Source organism: Piliocolobus tephrosceles, chromosome 10, assembly GCF_002776525.5.
Source record: "Piliocolobus tephrosceles isolate RC106 chromosome 10, ASM277652v3, whole genome shotgun sequence".
In the NCBI taxonomy this organism is placed as follows: Eukaryota; Metazoa; Chordata; class Mammalia; order Primates; family Cercopithecidae; genus Piliocolobus; species Piliocolobus tephrosceles.
The window spans coordinates 71,567,543-71,588,137 of record NC_045443.1 but is presented as its reverse complement, the minus strand read 5'-3'; the positions used below and the strand labels follow the sequence as shown (position 1 = coordinate 71,588,137).

Sequence of the window (20,595 nt, the reverse complement as noted above, 5' to 3'; positions counted from 1 at the left end):
TTCTGCCCCTTCATATTCATACCTTCAAAATTCACTCAAGAGTCTCTCAAGGCAGTGTGGTCCAAGATGCCATCACAAGTGTAACTGTTTGTTTTTCATGGAAATAACAGAAGCTTTATTGCTTCTATTTTACTATATAAATTTATGTGAATTTCTGTCCATACTTTGCAGTCTCTCATGGACTGTCTGCATGCATATTATTAACATATATACAAAGTCATTCTCCATCTCTTTTCTATCGACGCAAAGTTGGGGAGGGAGGCATAATTTTCTATTTCCCCAACAGAACCTATTTGCAGCCACTTCTACCAGAAGTTCAAAGATTTGTCATAGACAAGAAGATTCTAATCAAGCCTTAGTAGGAAAGAAGGAATAAATACAACCTGTAAGTAGAGAGAAATAGATAGAAACAAGTTGGCTCTAGTTTGTATCTAAAAAGTCTTGCAAATTTTGAGGTGAATCATTTTTGAGATGGAGAGTGGGCACTTGACCAGACAGGTATGATTTCTGGGATGCATAGACATAAATATAAAACAGTAACACATATTATAGTTCTAATTTGTTCAACAACCACCTTGCTTCAACTTAGAATTAACTACCTGAGATGGGACCTTTACTATTGCTCATATCCTGAGGTATCATTCTTCAAAGGCTGTGGAAAAGTAGAAATCCTGCATAGGAATAGGAGCTTAGACAGCGGCCTGGCCCCCAGCCCTATTGCCTGCTCTGTAATCTGGAGAGCAGAGAATCTGGTACTTCAGCTAAACCTGTCTTCTGTGACATTGTAAGGTGGCTTTTTCTGGAGCCAGGATACTCTGGTGATGATTGTAAAGTGTCACAACCTCATAGAGGGTCTTCTAAAGTTTTATGTTTAAACAGAAGTTTGGATGGACTATAAGCAATAATATACATGTAACAATATATTAGTAGAGGGAATGTCAATTGTTGAAAGTTAATGTATTATTCCCTGATTATTTGATCTTTAGGATAATCAGTTTGAATACCAGGCACAGGATGTTATTATTCTGCCAAAACAAGAAATTCCATTCAAAGACTTTATAAAATTCTAGTCATTTAAATATCATAATTTATCTAAAAATAAGTTCATATTTTATAAATAAAAAATTTGTGTTTGTTAGATAAAATAATGTTTGAGAATTTATAAAAATTGTGATTCTTATATTATTAGACTAACCTATAAAAGTTCCTACCCTGAAAGATGTATCATATAGTGCTTGCCAAATTTATACATTTTTAAAATTCTAGTTTATAAATAACTGTTTTATATGATATCTGTTAAATAAGGCTATATAGTTATATAATAAAAATATAAATTCAGATCTTGACGATAGATGTCTTTTTTTTAATTTTAATTTTTTTTTTTTTTTTTTTTTTTTTGAGACAGAGTCTCACTCTCACCTAGGCTGGAGTACAGTGACACTGTCTTGGCTCACTGCAAGCTCCTGCTTCTGGGTTTATGCCATTCTCCTGCCTCAGACTCCCAAGTAGCTGAGACTACAGGCACCCATCACCATGCCCAGCTAATATTTTTTTTTTGTATTTTTAGTAGAGACGGGGTTTCACTGTGTTAGCCAGGGTGGTCTCAATCTCCTGACCTCGTGATCCACCAGCCTTGGCCTCCCAAAGAGCTGGGATTACAGGTGTGAGCCACCATGCCCAGCCGAAGGTAGATATCTTAATGATTCACATCAATTCACAAAACTTGATTAAATAATGAAGTAACTAAGAATTTGCTACTATAAACCTCATGAAATACACATTTCGTTAAGGCTAGAAAGTTGGTCACTTAATATCTTATTTGAAGAAAACATAGCATTTTAGTGTATGGAATAAATATATAAGAAAATGTGAATTACTAAAATTTAATTTAATATTAGCAGTCAAATTTCGCAATAGAAAAAACATAGATTAAATTGTCTAGCATATTATTTTCTAGGTAGTACATGTTCCTTCTTATGGTACGGGGGATAGTGAAAAAGGGTTCTAAAAATGCAATGTCAGCTTACAGATGCAAAAATCACTAGGTGAGTTTTCATCCACCAACAGATGTATTTGAAGCAGCCTAAGGACAATAGGATTTTTTAAAAAGCTTTCACTCATAAGCTCCATCATGAATAAAATTAAAAGACTTTATTGCCTTCGTTAGTTTTCTTTCCCCCAAATCTTAAGAATATGCTTTCAATATCATCCATCAGAATCATCTGTGGAGGAAAGGTCACAGATCTAATTCTTCATTCAGGCACAGAGGACATTCATAGCTAATACACAATGTGAGATATCATATATAATAATTAGAGTGTAATTATGTTCATATATTTCCTTGTAGATGTCTTTAGGCACTAGCTGTTCTTCCACTTCAAGAAATCACAGTAGACACTGTTTCTATGGTTACCAGGAAGGATGCATTTATGGAGATAGCACAAGACCATAAAAGGAGTAAGAAACTAAGCCAAAATTGCTGGCTGGCCTGATAAAGACTGTCCAGCACTATTTCTTGATTATCCTGACGCTAAGACAATTAATGAAACATTTTCCATGAATACACTAATTTAATTCATTTGCATTAGATGTTAATCCATTTATTGCTGCAGCTCTAGATTCCTGATAAAATCTTTTTAAAACAAAAGAACTTGGGAAAAGAAATCTTTTAAAGAAAAAAAATCATTCTTAAAAAAGTGTTCCCTGAAACATTGCTGAAGTGATCGATGAAATAGTACAGGTAAAGTCAATTCGTGTTTAAAATAACAATCCAATGGGAGATAGCAATGTTCTCTGCACAGTTATAGGTTCATTTAACTGAACATTGGCCTAATCTTTATTATTTTTATTTTGCTTTTACAATAACAGATTTGAAATAAAACCTCCTTGTTTTGATGAAACATCTGCTGAAAGAGAGACAGAAAGATGGAAATTACAGCATCACATGCTCTAATGAAGTATAAGTCGAAATAGTGAGTGAAATGAAGATTGTAGGAAATTATTAATTTTGTCTAGAGGAAACTGAAATTTGTCAGAAACCTTTGAATCTCCCTTTTCTGTTTATTATTTGCATCACAAAGATATGATTGGCTAATGTGCCTAAATATTCTTGCTAATTTTAATATTGAAAGCAATAATGTTTGGTGTGCTAAAGTTTGCAGAATGCAGATGTTTACACATATTTATATACACCTATAAAAGCTTACCAGAAAAACTTTTCTAAATCAAAGGTAAAATATTTAATCATTTTTATCTAGTTCTCTTTATTTTTAAAATCTCTTTGTTTCTAATACTCTTTGATAGTGTTTGTTTCTAAGATCTAGGTTGAAGCTGATGAAAAACCCAAAGTTTTTTTTTAATTCATGTATTTTTGCATGCTTCTGACATTAAGTATCTTAGAGAAACTCAGTTTTCCTCACTCCAGCAAGCTTGATTCTTGACTGCCAGAGCTGAGAAACACACACACACACACACACACACACACACACACACACACACACAAGGCGTTTTATGTGAATTTTCTAATTAAGCAAAGATAATCCAAAAACATTCACTTAAACCCTCCATCATGTATTCTGATATGTTTTTTGAATAAATAAGATATAATTATTTGTGTATGTCATCACATATTCCATGGCACACCTGAGAGCAACATCTGTTAAAAATAAGATATAATTATTTGTGTGTGTCATCACATATTCCATGGCACACCTGAGAGCAACATCTGTTAAAGAGCAGGTACCCCATTTTTCGCAGAAGATTCTGAAATAATTAAGTTAGTAAATCATCACCTAGTTAGGACATCAGGCTCCTGCAGCTACTCTCGTGTATCTTCACCTTAATTATATACTTGTGTTGATCCCTGACTTTAAAATGTACTGACATGGATGTGCCTTTAACTGCTCTATTCTGGAGATATTTCACAAGCTATTTATAATTTGACATTTTTATTCTAACTCCCTATGTTTCTTTGACATATATATCCAGGGAGAGGTGTGTGCCATAGACTGCAACCTCCTAGGAGGTAAGCTACTTACAATCAATTCTCATTGTTCAGTAGGCATCAAAGTGACATTTAAAAACAAGCAATTAATCAACACTTAATGTCATGATAAGGACGATTAAGACAAGTATATATTTTGGTTAAAATATAAATATTTAAGGAAGCTAGACAAAGCCATTTTTTTTTCAAATGTACACACATATACACTCATACACAATAAGAAATGTATTTAGTAATACATTTTACCTTATTTTCAAGGCTTATCCTGACTGTAATTATTCTTTAAATAATAAGAAGGGAGAAGGTAATATGATTTACTACCACCAACAAAAAGTAATGCTGTTGATTACCCATTGCAATGGTACAGTAGTATCATTGTTGGATATGTAGATCAGTTTTTTCCTTCTAAATGCTATTTCAACTATTATTATTAATATATATATGTATGTCTATATATGTGTGTATTTTTATTAGAAAACATAATATATTATTCAATTAGATAAAATAAGAAATAAGAGATAACATAGTAGAACTCAGTTATCTACTAAATAAGTATTACTCTCATTCTCTGTGGAACACCAACAATATTCTCTTCAAGAAAGTGACACTGACTATTGTAGAAAGAACAAGTTAATGTGAAAAATAATGTTTCAAGTCCCTATTATTTTATTTTCTTAAAGCGTAATCAGAGAGGGGGAATCATAATACTTCATTACCATGTCTGTAGATGAATGGAAAAGCACATTATGCAAATAAGGAATACAAGGCATTCCTTGAACGGTAGTCATCCTTGAGAGAAGTGGAATGTGTCTCAAGTTCTGTTTTATGAAGATACCAACATTTTTGAAAAATATGGAGACAAAAAATAGCAACATCAAAATAAATCTCAGACCTTGACTAGTGATTGATTTTTTTCACCTGCTATCCATTACTATTTAATCTATACATAGAGAAAAAAATCAGCTGAGCTGTCCAGAAACATCTGGACATTATGATACCCTGCAAATATAATAGCCACAGCTAATGAGCCTGAAGATAGGAAAAGCATTATCTGGTTGCTGTTGCAGCCTTCAGCCAATGAATATAAATAAGTTTTCGTTGATCTTTTGTCCTACTTAAATATAATCCAGTTTATTGAGCTGGTGAATTACATTAACCATTTTGACATTATTTCTTTATAAATCTAATGTGGTGTCCTTGTTCTGTTCTTCCTCTCCCTGTATTAGAGAAACCACAATAAAACAACATAATTTTCTTAAGCTCAGTGATTCTAATAATTGATTAAATAATTTCTATAGAAAATTACATTTATATGTATAACATATATATTTACATATGTAATATATACATTTTGTGTATACTAAATACACATGTACACATTCTACCTCTCATATATCTTTATGTCTATGCTTATTCCTTCAAACAAAATGGTCTGCCTCAGTATGTCTCCTATAAAATGAAAATGATGATAATGAGATCCACCCCACAGAGTTTTGTAAAAATGATACAAATAGTATGTATCAAGTGCTACACACATAGCAGCTGCTGAGGAAATGTACTCACTGGTATGATTATTGTTGTAGCTATTAGCATATTGTCAGAGCATAAAATCTAGAACTAGGATTTATGCTGAAAAATTCACCCACAATTAGGGAGACAGGTTGCATTGGGATTAGGAAGTATGCCCAGACTAAGCAATAGGTTTATCAAAGTAGACATGTAAAAGCTGAATCTAGATATTAGTCACTCAAGACTGGGACTTCACTGGAGAAGAATTGTCTTCAATAAGCACCCTTAATACCTCCCTGCCTCAACTGGAGGTCACTACATTATGTATTTTATATTATACATTCAAGGCCGTGTTCTGAGATCTCGATTGCATTTTTTCTTTGGGAATAAGACAACAGGAAACTATATCCACTATGTATTTCCTAGTGGTCAAAACTTCTGTTTTCTTTAAGTCCTATGCTTTATTATATATAAGAATGGGGGAAAATAGGGGAAGGAGGACAGCAAGGGTTGGAAAATCATTTTGGCTTGCCTGAGAATATGCAGAAATTGATGCCAGGTTTTTAACATGGGAAACAAGTATTAATAAAAAATATAATATTAAAAAACAGAATTAACAGCAAAAGTAAAACTATAGCTTTTAGTTAGCGCTATTACATTACACCTGATTTCATCATTTAATTACTGTCAGATACATAGTTTTGCATAACTTTCACAACCAGTTGGTAAACTAGCTAGAGTAAATAATACTTTCTTAATTTTACAGATATGAAAACTGATTTTGAGACATAAAGTAATTTATGTGTTCTCATACATATGTAAACGATAGGTATAAGGCAAGAAGCTGTTTTTTACCTTCAAACATAACTTCTCCTTAATATTCTTATATTTCAACTTTATAGATTCATTGATGAAACAAACATTTATGAATAAAGTTCCAGCAACTTCAGTGCTCAAATGTGAAATATGTGTGTAGATGTGAATAAGAACATACCATGTAATGTTCAGTAGATACTATTCAGGGTTAGTTTTAAGTCTTCTTTTAGTTATTATAATCAAGTCATAAGTGCTCATTGTTAATAAAGTTGTTAAAGAAGATAGAAGATAAAGTAATATTATTATTATACGTTCTGTTGTATTAATTTATTTTATTACAAATATATACCAAATTTTCATCTTAGAAAATAAACTTCAGTGTCGTTTTACACAGTTTTAATTACTTCAAAAACTACTTTTTGGGTACCTATTCTTTTCTCATCCTGAGGCTTCCTATATTTAATTAAATTACAGCAAAATCTATAAAACACCAAAGTGATCAAGGAAGGCTTTCAAATGAGTGGCTTAATAACTAGGTAAGTCTGTACCATTTGCTGAGAAAGAATCGACTTGGCCCAGATAGTTTTGAAAGACAGAGAAAGGAGGGAGTCAATAGTTGTATTTTTCACCCATGGTATTTGAGAATGACACTCAACATGGAAGTACAAATATCAAGGAGGCACATTGGTCACCCAAGTCTGGAGTCCAAGGGACCTGGGAGAAACTGTAAGTGTGGGTCATCAGTATACAGAAGTGAATTTCACTTACACGTGGTAGAGATAAAAATAAAAGTTTGGCCTTGAAATGGCTCCAACACTTAGAAACGGGATAAGAAAGAAGAGCCTACAAAAGAGAATAATGAAAAGTTGCAGTAGTATAAGAAAAATCCTAAGCGTGGCTGAAAACAGGAGAAAAAAATGTTTCAAATATACTGAATTCTGGAAAAAAATGGCATGAGATGTGTAAGACTCGTAAATGTCTCATTGACCTGATAGGAAACAAATGTATGTTTTGACAATTTTTTTGTGAGATGTGTATGAAAGTTTGATCAGAGAATCAGGACTAATTACTAATTACATGAATAAATATTTTTTTTCTAGGGATTTGACCTTAGAAACTGATAGGAACTCATTAGGCTACTGCTATGGTTTGTTGTGTTCCCACACAGATCTCATCCTGAGTTATAATTCTAATAATCCCCACATGTCATGGGAAGGACCCAGTGGGAGGTAATAGAATCATGGGGCCAGTTACCCCCAGGCTGTTCTCATGATGGGGAGAGAGTTCTCACAACATCTAATGGTTTTATAAAGGGCTTTTCCCCTTTGTTAGGCACTGCTCCTTGCTGCCATCATGTCAGGAAGGACATGTTTGCTTCCCCTTCTTCCATGATCATAAGTTTCCTGAGGCCTCTCCAGCTATGCTGAACTGTGAGTCAATTAAACCTCTTTCCTTTATAAATTAGCCTGTATTGGGTATGTCCTTAGAGCAGTGTGAGAATGGACTAATACATTAAATTGGTTACCAGGAGTGGGGCACTCCTGTACAGATACCTGAAAATGTGGAAGCGACTTTGGAAATGGCAACAGGAAGATGTTGGATAGTTTGAAGGACTCAGAAGAAGACAGGAAAAGATGGGAAAGTTTGGAACTTCCTAAAGACTTGTTGAATGGCTTTGACCAAAATGCTGATAGTGGTATGGACAATGAAATTCAGTATGAGGTGGTCTCAGATGGAGATGAGGAAATTGTTGGGAATTGGAACAAAGGTGACTCTTGCTATGCTTTGGCAAAGAGACCGGTGACATTTGCTGCTGCCCTAGAGATCTGTGGAACTTTGAACTTGAGAGAAATGATTTAGGGTGTCTGGTGGAAGAAATTTCTAAGCAGCAGAGCATTCAAGAGGTGATAGAGCATAAAAGATTGGAAAGTTTTCAGCCTGACAATGCAGTAGAAAAGAAAATCTCATTTTCTGGGGCAAAATTCAAGCCAGCTGCTGAAATTTGCACAATAATGAAGAACCAAATATTAATCACCAAGATAATGGGGACAGTGTCTCCAGGACATGTCAGAGACATTCATGGTAGCCCCTCTCATCACAGGCCCAAGGCCTAGGAGAGAAAATGGTTTTGTGGACGAAGTCTAGGACAGCCCTGCTCTGGGCAGCCTAGGGAGTGGGTGCCCTGCTTCTCAGCCACTCCAGCCGTGGCTAAAAGTGTCCAAAGTACAACTCAGGCCATTGCTTCAGAGGGTGCAAGCCCCAAGTTGTGGCGGCTTCCACATGATGTTGGTCCTGCATGTGACTTGAAGAAACAAGGAAAACTGAAATCTCCAAGGATAAATGAGCCTTATGCATACAGGATGATACTGACATTGGTCTCTGTTTACCTCTAAGCCTTCAGCTTTCATGATAGGGTAGTACTGCAAGAAAAACTGGACAGTTTTTTTTGTCAATAAACTGAGTACACTTTGCCAAGTTAAAAATGCACATGACTGAGGAGTCTGTGACCCTTAAGCAGGAGATGAGGCAGGAGCTGGAGTTGCCATGAGCCCAGCTGCTGTTCATGTCAACCAGGTGAACCACCAGCAAACGACAAACATGCATGAGCTACAGTAGCAACTCATCCCCTCCTCTGTCCTTCATGTAGTAAAAAGAACATAACTTCATTTCCATCATCTATATCTTGATTACAATGCCTCTCATTGTCCAGTTAAATCAGAATCATGAAGGGAAGGAAAATGAGAAAAACTAGTTCTAGTTTAACTAACTCGATACAATTTTTTCTAAAGGTTGAAAAGTGGAAGTTGAGTAGATATACACAGGTCTTCCAAAAGTTTTGCTGAAACAGAATTACAAAGTGAATATTTTGTTTAGTTTTTGTTGTTTTTGATATCTTTTGGTTCTATCTTGGTAGATAATGAAGCAGTATCATTCTGTATAAGATGGTAGGTAGTGGAAAATAACTCAGCAGAAATGGAAAGATTCATGCTGAAGGGAAGAGAAGATAAGAAGAGAGGTAGCAAAGGCCTTGAAAGTAGGTGAATAAATTCTATTAACACTGTAGATCTAGGATATTTCTTTTCAGTCTTTCTTCTTGCTAGATATTCCTAATGTAATTTAGTGGTTAATAGAACAGATTCTGAGACAGATTGTCTAGCTGTTAATCCTGACGCTACTACTTAATAGTTGTGAGGCAGCATGAATCTCTCTGCATCAAATTTCTATTTTGAAAGTGTCAATACTAGTAGTAGCAACTCATAGGGTAACTGTGAGGAAAAAAATTACTGGTGGTACCCATCCACAGGGTTATTGTAAACACTAAGTAAGTTAATACATGGGATTCACATAGAACATCACTGGCACTTAGTAAGGGCTTAGCTATTATCTGAATATTTCAGTGCTTATAGTATATATATTTTTTATCATTTTTGACATTCGAATGTTAAGATTTTTTATTTAAACTTCATTATAAATATTGTTTTATTATTTGATAATATTCTAGCATATAGAGTGTAACAAAATATACTTACCTTTTGCCTTTTCCATGATGGACATTCAAGATTATCAACTGTGGCTGGGCACAGTGGCTCATACCTATAGTCCTATCACTTTGGGAGACCAGAATGGGTGAGTCACTGGAGGTCAGGAGTTTGAGACCAGCCTGGCCAACATGGTACAACCCCGTCTCTACTAAAAATACAAATATTAACTGGGCATGGTGGTGCATGCCTGTAGTCCCAACTGCTTGGGAGGCTGAGGTAAAAGAATCACTAGAACCTGGGAGGCAGAGGTTGCAGTGAGCCGAGATTGTGTCACTGCACTCCAGCCTGAGCAACAGTGTAAGACTCTGTCTCATAAGTAAATAAATAAATATCAACTGTACATTCAGAAATTTTCTAATTTTTTTAAAACACTTCTCTTGGTTTTTTATTTGCTTTTACACAATGTTGTGGTGAACATCTTTAAACACAAAGAGATATCCATTTTGATTGTTTTTGTAGAATAAACTACTAGAAGTGGAATTCAGTCAGTGATTCCCGGTATTTTTAATGTTTTGTCTTCTGAGTAATGACGTATGTCTAAAAATTAAATTTTCACTTTATTGAAATTAAATATTTTAGCAATATGTGTTTATCATTTAGTTTTAAATCCACGCTAAATACTATTAAATACTAAAATACCATGGCTTTCCTTCAGCTGCATCTCTGCTCAAATGAACACTGAGCCCTCCGTTAAAAAAAAAAAAAAACAAAAAAAAAAAACTTTCCACAGACATGTAAATTATAGTAATTACAATAGTTTTTCAGGTTCTTTTAGCATTTGCTCTTATATATCTGATGTTTACAAGTATAGACTTTTAACATGAACCTTAAAAACTCACTAAAGTGAGATAATACATGTAACTTCTACACTTCACTGATTGTCAGTGACCATTTTGAATGTGTCACTTGTTACATTTCACAATTAAAACATATGGATAATTTCTTTGTATGACAATTGCTTTCACTATCATAATAACTAGTGACAAACCTGCCAAGATAATATTCCCACCTGTCTCTCAAAAGAGAGTTTAAGAATCTCCTTTGTGTTGTTAATTTGCCTTAAGTTGATCTCCTCCTGTGCGATTTACCTACTGTTGGTAAATTTGTTAACAACTGTAACTATGTCTTTATTTCCAATGTTAATCAAGATTTTGTAATGTGGAGTTATGACAAGTATTCCTAAACATTTTCTAGATGAATACTCACAAGTCACAAATGTCCACCTGGTTTTTGAAGAAATTACATTGTGAATAAAGTAGAAAAATATATGCCTGCAAAAGGGAAGAAAGAATGTTATTCTATGTAGGCATACTCACTAATAATGCCATAATCACTGTTATTAGAAGCTGCCTCATTTTCTTTGCAATCAGCTGTCTTTGAAGTGAAAAGATAGGCTGTTCCTAAGAAACAGAAGCTAAATGAAAGTACTTGATTTTTTCTTTCTACCTCAGTCTGGTGTTCACATCCCTAAGAAAAAGAAAAAGTACATTTTCACCAAAGTTTACTCTCATGATTTCCTTGACACTACACTCTCCTGTGCGTCTCTAATCTTTTCTCCTTTTTTTCGTAATACCATCATAGTTACTAATAATTAGGCACTTACAATTTTAGAATACTCTGTTAAGTACTCCAAATGCATTTTTTCCTTTAACTACCTGAATAATACTATTAGATATTTTATTACAGAAGGAAAACTAACTTCCCTCCAGATAGTAATGTTAATAAGAAACAAAGATGCAAATCAAATCCAGGAAGTGTGACTGACTCAAAACTCATGCATTTAACCATTACTGTTAGTCTTTTATTCCATCACCAGCTCCTTTTTTTTCAGATGACTTTTTAAGTGTTTAGTAGGACCTAAGATTCTGTCCTCTGCCATCACCTCACTCTGAACACTCTCCTTCCGTGATTTCCTTCAGATGATTTCAGATTCTATTATGGATTGAAGGCTCCCATATGTTTTTGACCCAGGAAGGGCCACAAAAAGCTCAGCATCGTTGTGCCCATATGTGATTACGTAATTTCTCCAGCTCCAGCTTTTCTCTGCCATACTGGTTTCTATCTTGAATTTTCTATCTCTGTGACTGCTTCAATATTCACAACATACTTAAGAAATCCCTTGCCTCTTTCCTACTCCACAGTTCAATTATTTGCTAAGGCCCAGTAATATCAACTCCTATAAATCTGAATTTATCTTTGTTTTCTATTCTCACTGCTACTAACACACCATTTCTTTTCTTTATTTTCTCTGTAACAGAATAATCTGTCTTCCATCTCAAATCCATTTCTTCGGGTGACCTCAGAGTAATTTTTCTGTAATATTTTGTGACAACCCCCATTAAAAAGAAATTTGAATTTTAATATTTAAGTAGCATGAAAATTCATAATCGATACTATTCTGTATTAGAGTTCCACAGAGAAACAGAACCACTTGTATATCTATGGATATATGAGGAGATTATTATGGGAATTGGCTCACATAATTATGGTGGCCGAGAAGTCCCAAGATATGCCATCTGCAAGCCGGAGAACCAGGAAACCAGTGGTAGAATTCAGTCTGAGTTCACAGGCTGAGAACTGATGGAATAGTTGGTATAAATCTCAAAGTCTAAAGTCTCCAAAACAAAAGCTCTAATGTCCACATGCAGAATATGAATGTCCTGGCTCAAGAAGAAAGAGAAATAGAAAATTCACCCTTGTGCTTTTTTGTTTCATTCAAGCCCTCAGTGGATTAGATGATGCCAACCCACATTGGTGAGGGACGATCTTCTTTACTCAGGCTACTGATTCAAATTCTAATGTCTTCCAGAAACACCTTCACAAGCACACCCAGAAATAGTGTTTTACAACGATTTGGTATCCCTTAGTCCACTCAAATTGACCCATAAAATTAACTATCGTAAGTCCAACTCTTATCAATTTGGCACCCATGAGCATACCCTTAAACCATCCTTAGTCTCCAAATAAAGACAATAACAAGGTTGTAATTCTATCTACATGATACAAATATTCTGCTTGCCTACAGCTGAAAACTCAGAAGTGGAGATAAAAATTCTTGAGTAATATTTATTCTTCTCCTGATGTACCCTAATTTAAATACTATGATATAAAATTAACAATACCTAATTGCTGATATAAAGTCAATACATTTTATGATATATCATAAGTGAATAAGAAAAGAAAACCAATATATTTGCTTAATATGTATATATATACACACAAATATATTAATAACAAAATAAAGAGGAAATATAGTTGAGCTTTGAGCAACAGAGGAGTTGGTGCATTTGAAAACCTGCATACAACTTTTGACTCCCAAAATACCTAAATATTAATAGCCTACTATTAACCAGAAACCTTGCCAATGATGCAACCAATTAACATATTTTGTAGGTTATATGTATTGTATACTGTTCTTACAATAAATCAGACTAGAAAATCATAAGAGAAAATATATTTACTATTTATTAAGTGGAAGTGTATCATCAGAAAGGTCTTTATCCTCGTTGTCTTCATGTTGTGTGTGTTGAGGAGGAGGAGAAAAATTAGGAGTTCTTGTTTTAGCAATGTCAAAAGCAGGAGAGGTGAAGGAGGTGGAAAGAGAGGAAGAAGTAGGCACACTCAGTGTAAATTTACAGAAATACCTTGTATTTTCTGTCTGACTTTCTTGCTTTTTTCATTTCTCTAAAAATGTTCATATGTGTTACCAAGCCCTCTTCAACTTATTGTTTTAGTTTCAGTGCCCATATCATAGGAGGGTCCATGTCATGAAAGAAATCAAAAGCAGTCTTGTATAATTAGAACCCTTCTGCCAGATTGTCTAAAGTCAACTTGTGTTCTGGCACTGTTTTTGAAGCATTCATATCCATCAAGTCATCTTCTATAAATTCCTCTGACCTAGTGTCTATTAGCTCTTAAATTTTTGCAAGATTCATGTCTTAAAGCCCTTCAACATCCTAACCCTTACTTTCTTTTCCATATCCCCATCTCTTTCATGATTTCTTTGATTGGCTGTTATCATAAATCCCATGAAGTTATGCATGACATCTGGACAATTTTCTTCACCAGTATTGTATTGTTTTGGGCCTGCTGGCTTTCACAGCTTTTTTAATAATAACAATGGTATTTTCAATAATCCTTACAAACTTTCATGATATTCTCTCTGTATCAGGCTTCTTTTCCATAGCATTGACAATTCTTTTCATAGAGAACCACGTGTAATGAGCATCAGAGGTCCTTACGACCCTCTGATCTAGAAGCCAAATTAGAGATGTTGTGTTTGGGGGCAAGTAGGACACTTTGACACCTTTGCTATTGAACTTATGGGGTTCTGGGTGGCCAGGGGCATTGTCCATTATCAAAAAACTTTAAAAGATAATACCACACTGGAAAGATATTTCCTAACTTTAAGAACAAATCATCAATGGAAACAATCCAGAAAAAGGGTTTTCATTGTCTAGGAGCTCTTGTAGTGCATCCAGGAGACTTGCAGCTGATGTTTACTTTTTCTCTTCAAGGGTCAGGGGTTAGCAACTTTATAGAAAAAGGCAATCCTGATTATCAAGCTGACTACATTTTCACAAACCGTAGAGTTAGCCTATCCTTTCCTGCCTTAAATTCCAGTACTCACTTCTTTTCCTTAATATCAAATGTCTTTTGTGGCATTATTTTAAGAAGAGGACACTTTCATCTGCATTAAAAATATTTTAGGCAGATATTGTTTCTCCTCAATAATTTTCTTAACAGAGTCTGGGAGCTTGTCTGCTGCCTCTTGGTAGACAGAAGCTGCTTTTCCTGTTACCTTGATATTTTTTTGAGTAATGATCAAACCATCCTTTGCTGCCATTAAATTATCCAACTTTAGATTCTTCATCTTCCTTTTGCTTTAAGTTGTCATATAATAACTTCATATTTTCTTGAATCATATTATAGTCTACTGGTGTGCCTTTCTTAGAGGAATTCTGCACCCATGTAAAAGCTACATTTTCAATATGTGATAAAAGTATATTTTACAAAAGCTTTTTTGTACCTGCTGGTGTAGCTGCATTGATGACTTCACAAATTTCCTTTTTTTTTTTTTTATAGTGGTCCTTATCCTGAATTCATTTATCTTGAAATGGTGGCAAACCACAGCTGCAGACCTCACTCTATGGTATGTATCAAGCAATTCAACTTTGCCTTGTAATGTCATGTTTTTTTTTTTTTTTCTGCTTCCTGAGAGCACTTTCAGCATCATTTATAACACTCCCTTTTGGTCCCATGGTGTTATTCAGGGTTTAAAGTATTGCTCCAAACATGGTGAAACGTATGTAAGAACTGTAAGAGATCACTTTTTACTGTGATAGGCAATTTATTGAAGAGACAAACTGCTAAATTGGAGATGATTAGCATCACAGGTTTTTTAAATAGATACTCAGAATACTTGAGTTCACTATAATATCAACAGGAGGTGGCTACAAAACTATTACTGTAGTACAGTATTACTACAGTTAATTTTATGCCATTACGATTTAATACTACACATATTTGTTTACATTTCTCTTGACTGCAAATGGCCCCATGTATGATCTATGAATAATATCTGTGATTGTGTACATTTTGATAAATTTTAATTTTCTTTAATAAATTTGTGTATATTTCATGGTAGTAAATGATAAAATTGACTAGTATCTATATATATTTTTGCATTCACAGCATACCTAACTTTTTCAAATTTTTTAATATTTCTGGGCTCTGTGGTTCAATTTTCTTTTCAAATTTTAACCAATCTCCAAAAAGGTTTTCTAATATATTTATTGAAAAAAATTTGTATAAGTAAATCCAAACAACTCAAATCCATGTTGTTCAAAGGTCAACTGTATCAATGACAACTATACTGCTAGTTTCTATAACTGATTATGTGGTTGTAAGTGGTATTTATAATTAATTTCTACTACACATTTTATACTCGCTTTGCCTTCAGCTAAAACCTCAACTGGTTGTGGTTCTTGATGTGATAGGGTGAGACAAACCTTCATTTCCGAAGGGTCAAGGCCATTTGTAGTTATGTCTGGATTGTGCTGTAATTTTCCATTGAACTTAATCACAGCACATGGTAATATAATTATGTGCTGCTTAATGACGGACACATTCAGAGAAATTTGTTGTTAGGCAATTTTGCCATTGTGCAAACATTATAGAATGTATTTATGGAAACCTAAATGGCATAGCCTACTGCACACGTAAGCTGTATAGTATAGTCTATTGCTCCTAGGCTATAAACCTGAACAATATGTTAATGTTCTGAATACTGTAGGCAATTGTAACACAATGGTATCTGTGAATCCAAATATAGAAAAGGCACCATAAAATATAATATTATAAACTTTGGGGATGGTGATCTGTCATTCAGTGAAACATCTTTATGCATTATGTGACCAAACTAAGATATGATATCCCTCACATACCTCCTGTATTCCAGACATACTCTTACTCCCCTTTACTGTGGCATAGTGGTAAAATTTCCCCTTGGTAGTAGGATTAATCACCCCAGCCAACATTGTTATTCCCTTCTAAGACTGTTAACTCAGAAGTATGAGAAGCCCAAAGTGACTGGGTGGCAGTCAAACTTCCAGTTTAATAAAAACATTCTTGTGCCTTCTCCTGAAAGCATTTCTTCCTCCAGAACTAAGGTCTGTAGGCCAGAAGAGCATAAAGTTGCAAGAACAAAAAGCAAATATTTTGCTAGTGGATAAATAGGTATAATGATGAGTGGTGTCACTCCCATTTCTACCCCTTCAGACCAGAACCATAAGTCCTGTCTTTTGGAGAAACAGTACCATATGTTGTACTTTAGTTAAGAACATATACAGTCTTCTGGAGCACATTACCCGAGCCCTTCAAGGTATTGCCATCTGCATAGAACTGTAAGTGAATCTTAGTTACGGTGGAAAAGGCCATTCCACCGTTCCATCAAGCCAGCTCCTCTAGGGTGTTGGGAAACATGGTACAGTTGGTGAATTCCGTGAATATGGGCCTATTGACACACTTTTTTGGCTGTGCAATCAGTTCATTTGTCAGAAGCAGTGGTGTGTGGAATACTATGATGGTTGGTGTGTTAGTTGATTTTGCATAGCCATAAAAGAATACCTGAGACTGGGTAATTTATTAAGAAAAGAGATCTATTTGGGCCATGGTTGTACAAGCTGTGCAAGCATGGCAACAGCATCTTCTTGTCTTCTGTGTGAGGCCTCAGGAAGCTTTTCCTCATAGCAGAAGGTGAAGGGGGAATAGGCACATCACATAGTGAGAGGGGGAACAAAAGAGAGGAGAGGAGATGCTGGGCTCCTTTTAACCACTAGTTCTCTTGTAAATTAATAGAGTGAGAACTCACTCATTACAAGGATGGCTCCAAGCCATTTATGAGGAGTCCACTCGCATGACCCAGTCACCTCCCACTAGGCCCGTCTTCAACAATGAGGATCACAGTTCAACATGAGATTTGGAGGGGACAAATATCCAAGCCATATAAGTTGGCAAAGATTTTTGTAAATCCATATGTATTTTGGCAGAAGCATTGGTGTAGAGAACGCAAATCCATATTCAGAGTAAGTACCTATTGTAGTAAGGACAAAATACTACCCCTTCCATGATAGAAGTGATCCTCTGTAATCAGTCACCAGTTAGCTGGTTGGTCACCCCAAGGAATGATGCGTTATCAGGAGTTCCAGCTTGGTCTCTGCTGTTGGGAGATTACGAAATCAGAGGTGGCTGTAACTAGGCTGGCTTCTGTGAGTGGAAATCTATGTTGCATAGCCCCTGCTTAGCTTCCATCCCTGCCATTATAGCCCATTGTTCATAAGCTCATTGGGTGATGACGGGTGGCTGGAGAAAGATTCTGACTGGTGTCTAGTAAATAATTCATCCTATCCACCTGATTATAAAAATTGACCTCTGCTGAAGTCACCCTTTGACCATTAATATAGGACACAAATATCTTCATGTTGTTTTCCCATTTAGAGAGGTCTATCCTCATGTTTTTCCCAAATTTCTTTATAACCAATTTTTCATTCATATTCCTTCCAAAATCCCCACTATTCAGCCAAAAAAATAGGCTACAGACCATGAATCAGTATAAAATTTCACATATGGTCATTTCTCCTTCCAAGCAAAGTGCACAACCATGTGCAATGACCAAAGTTCTGCCCACTGGGAATATTTCCTTTCACCATTGTCATTTAGGAATGTCCCAGAAAGGGGCTGTAGTGCTACAGCTGTTCACTTTGGGTAGTGCCTGCATATCATGCAGGGCCATCTATTAACCAGGCCTGAATCTTCTCTTCCTCTGTCTAAGTATCATAAGGAACTCCCCATTAGGCTGTAGGTACAATCTGGGAGAGAAAAGGCAGTGTTGTAGGAGTGAGGATCATGGGCATTTGGGCCACTTCTTCATGTAACTTACTTGTGCCTTCAGGTCCTGCTCAGCCCAATCACATATGTACAACTTTTATGAAGCAATGCTACTGTACACACCCAATTTTATGGCTCATTGATTCAGATAACACTGTATATAATTAGCAGCTCAGGTCTTGTAGTAACTTGGTGGCATATGGTCAAGCATTCAGTCTCTATTAAAACCCAGTAGCAGGCCGAAATCTGTTTTTTAAAGGAAGGTAGTTATCTATGAATTATGGCAAGGCTTTGCCCCAGAATCCTAAAAGGTGGACTACAATTCACCTATGAGGACCTACCAAAGACTCCAAACAGAATCCCTACCTGCCACTGATACTTCAAACACCACTGATGTCAAGCACCATTGGATCTGCTGGCTCCTATGGACCAAGGGGAGAGCAGTTTGCACAGCATCCTGGACTTGTTGCAGACACTTTTCTTGTTCTGGGTTTCACTCAAAACTATCATTCCATCAATAGACCAGAGTGACATACTTAATGAGGAATATGTTGCCTCCAAAACCCAAATAGGCCCACTGGGCACTGGGGCTTTTTCTTGATTGTAGAATGGTCCCAGTGCAGCTTATTCTTCACCATAGAGGGGATACATCAAGGTGCTCCATACCACTGGGCGCATAGAAATATCACTGACGGAGAAGGCCCAGAATGTTAGTAGGATTTATATATCTTCCTTGGACACACACATGTCTTCCCAATAAATTTAGAGTAGTTGCTACTTCTTATGCATGAGGTCCAATCAGTATAATGTTATCAGTGCAATAGACCAGTGTGATATCATGGAAGAGAAAGGCAATCAAGATCCCTGTGAACTGAATTATGACACAGGGACAGACAGTTAATACACCCCTGAGGTGAGACAGTGAAGATATATTGCTGACCTGGACAGCTGAAAGAAAACTGCTTTTGGTGGGCTTTATGGAGAATTTTAGGAAAAAAAAAAAAAAAACATTTGGCAGGTTAGTAACTGCATAACAGGTACCAGGGGAGATGTTAATTTACTCAAGCAATGGAACCACATCTGCTATAGCAGCTGCAGTTGTAGTCACTACTTAGTTAAGCTTACAATAACCTACTGTCATTCTCCAGAATCCATCTGTCTTCTGCACAAGTCAAATAGAATTGAATGGCAATGTATTGGAAATTACCATCCCTGCATCTTTTAAGTTCTTTATGGTGGAATGCATCTCCATAATTTCTCCAGGACTTTGGTATGTTGTTACTTTTGATTTACTGTTTTTGTAAGTAGAGACAGTTTTAGTAACTTCCATTTGGCCTTTTGTACCATATTAGCTCTTGCTCCAGGTTGGAGAAAAAATATGGGGATTCTGCCAGCTGCTAAGTACTTATATTTTAATGATTCATTCTGAAACTAGGAAAAATAACCACAGGATGGGTTTGGACAACCACTGGGCCCACTGTGAGTTGAACATGAGCTAACAGTCCATTGATTACCTAATTTTCATAAGCCCTTAGTCTAAGTAGAAGACCACACTGATGTTTTGAGTCTCTTGAAATCAATTTTATTTCAGATCCAATGCCCAGTAGTCTCAGAAAGGTCTTAGTATTTTCTTTCTTTTTTTTTTTTTTTTTAGTGCATAGATAACTGTTAACAGTTAACAGTAAAAGAACATTGTTCTCTCTGGAGAAGACTGGTGGAAAGATTAGCAGTATAAATTTTCATTGGTGTACTGATGTCTTTCTTTGAGACTTAACTGGCCTCCCTTGCATTCATTGAGTCCTGGGTATGCAAACCACCTCAAATCTGGGAACTGATCAAGGGAGCTTGACTCTATATTTTAATGACTTGAATCAGATTTCTGTTCATTGGACTCGTAAATTTACTGCTTTTACGGATCAAGTAAGATTTAGTAGACTTCCTATTTATTTTATATATGAGAACATCATGATTGACTTTCTAATACCATAGATCTGGGCAAGACATACTATTCTGATTGCTCCTTTGACTCTCTTGTCCATTATAGTAATTATGCCCACTTTGCTTTTGGTGGTTGAGTGCTGCCACTTGGTCTCTGCCGCCCTGTGATCCAATTACTACCACTGTATTTAGGATTTCCAGTTGAGTGGGGGAGGTTCACATTGTTAAGTCTGCCCTACAGAGAAAAGTAACTACTGAGCTCTTCGAGGATGTTGGGATTCCCCTCACAAATTTATATGTTAACGTTTTGTTGAAAGATGTGTCTTGTTGACTCTCCCAGTGTGGGTGAATCAAGAAGGTCTTAAATGGCAAATTTACTCTAATACCAACATCTCCCTA

General features: G+C 35.6%; 1 pseudogene; it reads right to left on the bottom strand.

The window, feature by feature from the left end:
- The window catches only part of LOC111552362, a 43,982-nt pseudogene extending 34,108 nt beyond the window's left edge, over positions 1-9,874 (bottom strand).
- Between the last annotated feature and the right edge of the window lie 10,721 nt (positions 9,875-20,595).